Below are 10,290 nucleotides of genomic sequence, written 5' to 3' on the forward strand. Positions count from 1 at the left end.
GTGATCTCACGTCTTACTTGTGTTCCATCCATGTTCTTTCAAGCTGGACAAGCATTGTAGAAAATAAGCTTAACAAGTATCTGGTATGGTATTCTGCAAATTAAATATGATTTAAAATTAGATTTAGATTAATTAATTGTTAAAAGAAGTAAAGGAAGTTTCTCACTTTCTACATTCATAAATAGATCATTTATAAAAAGCATGTGTGATTTCCCTGGTTTAATTTTATGAGACATGTGCATGATAAATGTGTGTTTTTTTTTTTTTTTTTTTTACTAATTTTTACATTTTATTTTGTTTGGTGTATTTTTCTGTAATGTATGTTTTTTGGAGTCATTATGTGTATTTAAAAAAACAAAACAAAAAAGGCCAAGATTCACTGTTCCGCCCTGCAAACTCTGTAAAACTTATCAAAAATCCATGGATCTCTTTTGGTGTCCCACTTCTCTAGATGATCTGCAGTGACTTTGAGCCCTGTCAGTGAAACGCCCTATGAAAAGTGTGTTAAAATAGGACATTTGTCTCATATTAAATTCTCTTCACTCTGTAGGGGGCGCTAACGCGCCAATATCCATTTTTCCACATTGAGCTGGTTTAGGGCTGGAGGTTTAACAACTGATTCACAAATGTTTGTTTGGTTCCTTCTCTGTGTTTAATCTCTAACTGTTCTACAGGACTCTGGAAGCCAGAACAAAGTGACACCTCAACGCTCTCAGGACCATGAAGCTCAGCCACAACAAAGAAACAAATCTAAGAGAAAAACTTCAGAGCAAAGAGTTCAACAGCAGAGCCAAGCTGGAGTTAAAGCTAAACATACATGTGACCAGTGTGGGAAGGCCTTTACCAGGAAATCACACCTCACTGAACATCAAAGAATCCATTCTGGATCAAAGCCATTTAACTGTGACCAGTGTGGAAAAGCTTTTACCTACAGTTCTAACTTAATAAGTCACAAAGTCGTTCATACTGGAGTTAAAAAGTTTGAATGTGATGAATGTGGAAAGACTTTTAGTCGATTTGGAAACCTCAGTCAACATGTCCTCATTCACCGTGGAATCAAAGCTCACAGATGTGAACAGTGTGGAAAGACTTTCACACAAAGATCAGATTTAACGAAGCACATGCAGACTCACTCCAGAACAGTGTTGTATCACTGTGACCACTGTGGGAAAATATATAAACAGAAAAAAACCCTCACTGAACACCTGAGATCTCACACTGGACATGAAGTGTGTCCCTGTGACCAGTGTGACAAAGTTTTTACAACATATCAACAGTTAAAATGTCACCAAAGCAGCCACTCATCAGAAAGACCTCATAAATGTGACACATGTGCAAAATCTTACAAGAGCAAATTTTACCTTAATGTCCACCAACGAGATAATGAGAAGAATGTTTTCAGATGTGATGAGTGTGGGAAGACCTTCAGCACTTCATCTGTTCTCCACTCACATCTCTGTGTGGATGGAGACATGGAGCAGGAATCATCTTCAGATCCCAGCGACACACGGATGGTGACGACACCTTCTGGTTCCAGTGTTGGACTGAAGAACCCAGAGATCAGGCTGCACAGGATTCCAACATAAACCTGCTGTCAGCTGGAAAATGGACACCAACAGTTCAGGAAGTTGTTGATCTTTGAAGGTGTGGTCTGAAAGAAAAGATCAATACAATGATCAGTTGGAAAGGAAGCAGGAAGAAGTTTCCCTTTGTTCACTTTCTATACAGGATATACATTCTATAGCTTCTGTATTCATACATGATGTATATGAAGAATGATTCACATTATTATTATTATTTTACACTAATGACAGATTCTATATCAGGTCTGTTAAACTCATTTTAGTTGAGGGTTCAAATACGGACCAGTTTGGGGTCCAAAGGGCTTCAGATTATAGAAAAACAGCCTTAGTTTATGAGTAACTTTGCTTTAATTTTCTCAAATGTTGTGGAATGAATTAGGAAAATTTTGAGTTCCTGCAACAATTGAAGTTTAAAAGTAACTCCCATCATGTGATGTCAGCATGGGAAACCTGTGAGCTCTGCTAATGTTGTGGTTTCCTTAACATTATTTGTTTTTAGAGAGGCTGAGATATCTACAACTGAATTAGAGAAAACATGAATTGTAGAAATTATTAACTGTCATTGTTATTTTCTCCTGCAGGCTGAATTAGATGCTCTAAAGGGCTGGATTTGGCCCCCAGCCCTTCAGTTTAACACACATTCTATATAAAGACAGTCTATGATGTCCATCATGTGTTTGTATACTGTACATAATAATCATTAGTAGTTTTTATAGAATGTAGAGAAGGTGACTAACATTCTAATAGATGTAATAATCAGATCCTAACTTGTAGATGAATATACATGCTGTGTTAATACAGATCATCTTCATCATGTACCTTTGAATCTGTTTCTTTTCTCTGTGTTTATAAAGGATTCATATTTGTAATGAGTTTTAAATGAGTATCTAATACATCACATAATAGTATTTTCTTGATTTTAGATGTGATGTGTTTTATATAAAGTATATTTTTCTACAGTTGAAGTGAATGTGATGAAATGGTTCCTGACAGGGAAACCCTGCCTAAAGCCTGTGAATGGATCATGCAGTGTGCTGAATGAATATCAGGGGAAGGGGAGCCCAAAGTGTCCAAACACTTCCATTTTATCACCATATTTACATTTCTATCAACTCTGTGATTACAGCTCATAGATTTATTCTAACTCTGAAATGTTCTTTAATCTGTTCTTTAGCCTGTCCAGCCTTTCTTTAGAACTTACAATGTTCTATGTAACCATGATAAATCCTAAAGTTCTTCTTAAATCTTCCTTCTGACATAAAGTTTGAATCAATGTAAATGTAATGATATCAAATGTCCAGTGAAGCTTTGTTCCTTTAAATAAAGACGTGTTATTGTCTGTGCTGGATTTCTTTGAACAGAGAAACATGTCAGAGAGAGGGAGAGCTTTTCATTGGATAGCACATAATCCTCCATCAAACACACATGGTTACCATGAGAAGAACATCCACTGGATGGATCTAAGAACAGGAAGTGAAGGTTCCTCTGGAAACTGAGTATTTAGTGAAGCTGAAGGAGTTTAAAAATAGACTTTTAGAGTAACCGCTGCTTTCACATCCAGTCATGATGTCTTTCCAACAAATTCTGATAAAATGAGTCAAACAAGTGCAGAATTCTTTAGTTTGAGATTGTTCCTACATTAATAAGGCTTTTTATTTAAGTGTAGTGTTGTATCAACATCTGAGACAGTGAAAGAGTTCCTGTTTTGGTTCTAGAAGGATATGAATTATTCCCAATGAACAGCACTGATTAAAAGGGGGCGGAGTCTCCCTGTATGTCAATCAATCAGTCAATCTTTATTTGTATAGCGCCAAATCATAACCAATGGTATCTCAAGGCACTTTACAGTAGAGCAGTCTTAAGGACGGACTCTTCATTTTATGGATACACATATATGCATATATACGTATATACACATACATATGTATCCCACACCCAACATGAATTCATCATGGCGGCAAGGAAAACCTTCTGTTAAGCAGCAGGAACCTTGTGTGGATCCCATTCCTATGATGAACAGCCATCCACGTTATGCTGTGTTGGGTGTGTGCAGAGGAAAGGGTGGAGACAGAGCCGCTGAGACTCTGTAACTCCACACTGAGGATCCCACGGACCTGCAAGACAAAAGCCAGAAGGAGTACAGGAGCAAACACACAAGGGAAGAAGCAGACATAGAGGGAGTGTTTGAGAGAGGAATGGGACCCTCTCCGGTCCCTCTCTAACCTAAATGACCTCTCTCTAAACGCCCTCTCCAACCTCTCTCCAACCGAGCATGCCAGACCCCCCCCCGGCAGTCTATGCCTATTGCATCTTAATTATGAGCTATGAGCTGGTTCCTAACTAAAAGCTTTATCAAAGAGGAATGTTTTGAGCCTAACCTTAAAGGTAGAGAGGGTGTCTGCCCCCCGAACCGTGGTTGGTAGATGGTTCCAGAGAAGTGGGGCCTGATAACTGAAAGCTCTTCCTCCTATACTACTTTTAGAGACAAATGGAACAATGAGTAGTCCAGCATTTTGAGAGCGTAGTGTTCTGGGGGGATTGTATGGCACTACAAGCTCCTTGAGAGCTCTGGACTCAGAGTGGAGGTGTGTCCAGGGTAATCACATGTCTAAGTGTAAGATTGTTGAGCCAAGAAACAGATGAATTCTAAAAATGTCGAGTCATTAAAACTTTATCTTCATTGTTTATTCATTCTGTAGATTAAAAATAAATAGTTCACATTGTTAAAAAAAATACATCATGAAATGTCAACTTGTTGCTTTGAAATGAACTTTTAATGAATTAATATAGAATATATAGAAATAAGTCAAACATGTCATCAATAAATCATTCCAAAGTGGTTTATTTGTAATAAATAATCAAACAGTGAAAGTGTTCCATGTATTAGAGTGTTAATAAAAGCAGCTCTAACTACAGACCAGTATCATTGCTTCATCAGCTTTCAAACATTAGAGAAAAAGGCTTTGTTCATAGACTTGATAATCCATCCATTTTCTGACCCACTTCTTCCTTTTTCAGGGTCACGGGGAGACTTGATAAGTTGATTAAAAACACAAGTTGTTGAGCTATCACCAGTTTGGCTTCAGAATGTATGATAGTATGTGATTAAAAAGCTGTAAATGTGTGGTATCAGAGGAACAGCCCTCTTATTAAAAGTGATCAGAATGAGTTTGCTGCGTGGCAGCAGCCTGAACTTGTTGCTAGTTCAGCATGGACATCACAAGCTGAGCTGCAGGAGAAGAAAAGCTACCAAGACCTCCTGAAAACAGCAGTAGGTAGTGATCCAGCATTCTGTCCATCATCCATCAATAAACATTTCATTACTGCTAAACGTGTGTGTGTGTGTGTGTGTGTGTGTGTGTGTGTGTACAGTGATCACAGGCTGACACAGGTTTAGTGTCTTTGTAGACGTACACACCGTAAAGATGGAGTCAGGCTCAGCTCCAGAGGAACCATCCACACCCTCCAAGCTGCTGTGGAGAAGACACAGACACTCAGACATGCTGAGGAGCAGCTGGAGGAAAGCACAGGAAGCTCTGCTAACATCATGTGAACATCAGTAACAGTGGGTGATGTCCTGCAGAGCCACAGTGCAGTGAGTGTGGAGCAGCCTTTGGAGCTCAGCTCACGTGTGGAACATCTCAGCATGTTTCCACTGAACAGGAGAACAAGTCTGTTGGACTGAGGCTTTATTTGTCTTCAAGCCTTCATAAATCTGAAGATCACACACTGTCTAAGACTCACCTACACACTGGAGACCATTCCTACAAAGCCTTTTCTCTTTCACCTTCCACTGTTTGCTGAGATTTACATCAACAATACTTCATATAACAAACATAGTCCATCAATGGTGCTGAGTCATGTTTAGTGGTGCTTTATCAGTGTGGAGTGTGAAGAACCAGGAGGGTATTTTAAACCCAGCTCAGGGTTAAGTCCAGGTTAAACTTGAGAGTCCGACTCCGTTAAGCCAGGTTCTAACTGGAACGGCAGTTTCATCAACGAGAAAACACCTTGGTTACCATAGTAACACAGTCTGTGGGTCAAACCTGCTCCTGACCAGGTTTTATCTGCTGAGTCACTCTCAAGAAACCACATCATCATTATTAAAGAAGTCATTTAGTGATGCTTTAAAACACTCAATAAAGATCTAAAGAAAGGAAAAAGGAGTCAAAGGAACTTGTTATATTTTTTTTAAATACGGTTTTTTAAAAGGAAATGAAACAGAATATGATGGTAAATGTTTTAATATGATTTAAAATCCATACAAATGACAACATGATCATTGTCTTATTACATGTCTATTGTGTAGCGTATTATTAATGATATCACAGTCTCCATGTGTTTAAACCATCAGTAATAATATATAATATATACGTGTGTATCATCACCTCTGTTTACCACATGTATAAATGTGTTTATTTATTGATCAGAGATTTATAATGAGAAAGCTGTGGATATACAGAGAGGGAGGGGCTTCAGGGACAGGGCGGAGCACTAAGACTCTCAAAGATACACTATCACTTTAAGAGATGTGCACACAGTGCACGGAGCTCCCGTGCACAGCTCACCTGCACCTGCAGCGTCTACAGTGTTGGATGTGACATCCAACAGCATCCAACAGCATCCAACAGCACCACTGCTGCTCCTGCTGTTCATTTAGTGCTGAGTTCATCAAATTATTCATCAAATACTCATTAGTCTCATAACTTACATCTATCTATAAAATCAATCTGTGTGTGTGTGTGTCTGTGTGTGTGTGTCTGTGTCTGTGTCCGTGTGTCTGTCTGTCTGTCTGTCTGTGTGTGTGTGTGTGTGTGTGTGTGTGTGTGTGTGTGTGTGTGTGTGTGTGTGTGTGTGTGTGTGTGAGTGTGTGTGTGTGTGTGTGTGTGTGTGTGTGTGTGTGTGTCTGTGTGTGTGTGTCTGTGTTCAGACAGTAGCTGTTTAATCCATCTTTTAGACTCAATGCAGAACTGAGCTAAACATTGAATTCTCCAGGTGACACCAGATACCCAACAACACCTCATTTCCAAACATGTATCATCCAAATATTCCCTCAACCTCTGCTCTGTGAACTGAATGCTGCCATTCTCTCTACAACATGTCATTAAATATACATCTCTGCAGGTCTAACCTGGGCAGCTCACCATTCCTGCTCATTGAGGTGGTGGTCTTTGCTCCATCCTCCCCCACCCTCACATGCGCCCCGATGTTTACCCTTACAGCAGGGCCGAGGGATTGGACCCACATGTTGGGGAGCCCTCTTTGCTTTAAAAAGCTGGATTGAAGATTGAAAGAGACCCCCTTTGGGTTAAATGACATCCAGAGTCCAAGCCAGCAGGAACCCGAGGGGCCCCACAGCCTCTGATCATGAACCCCTTTTTCTTGTCCCGCGTCTCAATCTTTTAGACAAAAAATGATCAAGTCCATCATTATCCTGTCATGATTTGGACATTTGCTGTGATGAGTGCAATAATTAGTTATCTGTCAGAGGACTGACATTGTGTTTATTAAGTCTTATTTGGGGGTCAAAGGTTATTTGGTCTCATCCTTTTTAAAGTGAGATCCAGGTGTGTGAGGTTACACAGGGAATAAATGCCTTCACAACATGCTTTAGGCCATGGGATGTGATAGCTATCCGTGCACAACCCCCGCCCCCAACCATGTGAGACACCATCTTTTTTTATGCTTTAGGGCAATGTTTCTCAAATGGGGGTACGTGTACCCTAGGGGGACGCGATGGCACAACAGGGGGTACTGTTAGGCTTGTATCCAGTAGTGAACCCAATTGCAGAGACAGAGACTGAGATTGGTGACGAATGCAATGACAATGTTTATTTCCAGTACTTATTAGTCAGTTGTTTGCAGGTGAAGAGTCCAGCTGAGAGCTGACAGAGGCAGGCTGGTGCGTGGAGAGAACAGGGGATCCAGGGCAGGTCGGTGAGCTGACGAAGAGGCAGGCAAGGCAGGTAGTTCACTGAGTAGTCCGTGTAGCTGAGCCCAGGCTGGTTCAGGAGTGGAGGGAAGGCAGGATCTGACTGAGCTAGAGAAACCGAGTCTACGATCTGGCAAGGAGGTGGAGCTGACGACCGGTTCTTATAGCTGTGGAGAGTGGTGATTGGTTGTAGCTGCAGCTCAGCTCCTGCACAGCTGAAGTCACTCCTGTAATTAAGCACACACACACAGTGAGAGAGAGCCTGCAGCCTAAGAGGGCCTGACAGGTACTTAAGAGAGAGAGAGGGAAATAAACAAATAAAGTGTCAGTCATGAGTCATGAGATGACAGGAAATGATAAAAACTATAGAAATAAATCTACTGAGGAGCCACTAAATCAGTGTTTTTCAATCATGGGGTCACCTGGAGTTTAGAAGGGGTTGCCTGAAATTTCTGAAAAATTAAAATTGATTTTAGAAATTTATTATTTATTTGTTTATTTATTTTTTTTATTCTTAAACAACATTAGCATTTTCGAGGCTTTCGCTTCTTTGTCAGTTTAAATCTTGTTCAACTAAAATGCAGTAAATATATATATATATGAGCTGAAAAATTATTAAAAAATTCTCAAAAAAAAATGTCTTTGAGGTCGCCAGAATTTCTTGATATCAAAATGGGGTCAGGATCCAAATAAAGGTTGGGAACCACTGCATTAAATACTGTTTGTTTTCCCACTTCTTTACAAAGTGAGACTCTTTAAAATGTGTGTTAACACTCATTTATTCCATCATTGTGCTCCATAGTTGTTTTTAAATAGCTTTCTAAGCTAAATGTTGTCGTTGGACAATGGGAGAACTTGAGCCAAAATAGTTTGAGAACCAGCGCTTTAGGGTCTGAACATGAAATCAAATGTTTACATGAGTTGGGATGAACTTGTTAGACGTCCTTTCAAGCAGATTTGGAATCAATACAATTCCTAATCCATTTTCACGTGTAATATTTTTGTCATACGTATCTGTGTACTAACAAAACACACAAATGCGGTACCAAATTAAAACTGGGCTCGTTGGAATGATTTGAATTTTTTTTATTACATGTTAATGAGCTATTTATGATAATATTCTATATAATATTCACAGTCGACACTGCCAAACATAAAAAAATATTCTTAATCTTCTTTTTCTGTTAAGTCCATATCTCAGGTTTGATTTCTATATAATTACCATAAACTGTATCATTTGACACTAATACAAAGTTTCTACTACGTTACCTCACAAAGTTAAAACACATTTAAATGTAAGTAATATATCACAAAATATGACCAAATATGACAAAACAACAGTTGATCTCAACACATGGAATGTGAACATGTGATTTCATGTTCAGAACACCCTAAAGCTACAGAAAAATATGGTGCATGGATACAGTAGCTACCGTAGCCCATGACCTACTTGGAGCACTAATTTATCTGCTGAATGTGCACAAATACAAAAAACACTGTTGTTTATTAATATTACAGAAGGAAGAAGTTCAAAGACTGCATATCTTAGCATGTACTCAATGCACGTAACGGTCTAAGAAGCTAATGCTAGTTAACATGCTAATTTATGGCTTAGCCATGTCTTCTCTTTGCTCAGTTTTACTCACACTGACTCTCTATCCAATGCTTCACATTCCTTTACAAAGCTTCTCCTTGGCTCATATTAGCACCATCTTGATTTTTGATTTGCTTCAGAATGTATTGATATATTATTTACTGGTGTTATTTTAAAGGAGTGATTTTATAACACATAGGCCTTAAAGTGCATATATCCTCATGAGATGTTATCTCCATGGTGTCAAATAATAAGGCTATATATATATATTGTTTTTAAAGTCAAAGTGAGGGACTAAAGCACTGATTCTGGCCTTATTCTAAACCAGGGGTTCTCAACTCGTCTCAAATCGCATATCGCGACCCACTTTTTTATTTTTTTTTTAATTCAACCAACCAAATGTAGTTTGCTGTTGAAAACACGCATACATAATTTTTAGAAAAACATAAATCTATATATATTTTGCCGTGCAACATGCTTTTCACTGCATGTCTGTCAAAAGAAAAGTTTCTTTCAAAATAAAAGACAAGTCACACATGACAGACATTACATTTTTTGTTGCCTTTTTTTGGCCAGCTTTCCATGACCCACTTTTGGGTCCCGACCCACCAGTTGAGAATCACTGTTCTAAACTTTTGAATATTATTATTATTCATTCATATTATGATGCCGGTGAATCCAGCCTTAATGTGTTCTATGTTGCCATGTCTGGGTTGCCACGTTGGGTGTTTCCGTGTGTGTTTGCCGCCCTGAATTAATGTATGTGATTGTGACGTTTCCTTCTGTTGTGTCCTCACTCTCGCGTTAGTTCGTGGTTGGCGGGAGTAGAACGAGGATATATAAGTGTGGGCGGGAGGAAAAGGAGTGTGTTAGTTCACGTGCTGACAGTGTGGATGGTGTTTAAGAGCACTGTGTGCGATTGTCCTGCTTCCCTTGTTCGGCAATAAAAGGCGAATTCTGACAAGACTTCAGTAACCCTTATTTCACGGCTCATCCACACTACAATATTTTTTAATCTGAATTATGGCAGTTATCTTTGATCTGATCCTGCTTCTTGATCTAATGAACAAATTCCTTTTTTTGAACTGGCACATGTGATTTCTTTAATCATGTGTCATCACTATGAAACAGCAGACAGTGCTCTATAAATCAGCTCTATGTTTACATGTGCTCTATAAATC

This window comes from Gouania willdenowi, unplaced genomic scaffold, assembly GCF_900634775.1.
Source record: "Gouania willdenowi unplaced genomic scaffold, fGouWil2.1 scaffold_174_arrow_ctg1, whole genome shotgun sequence".
In the NCBI taxonomy this organism is placed as follows: Eukaryota; Metazoa; Chordata; class Actinopteri; order Blenniiformes; family Gobiesocidae; genus Gouania; species Gouania willdenowi.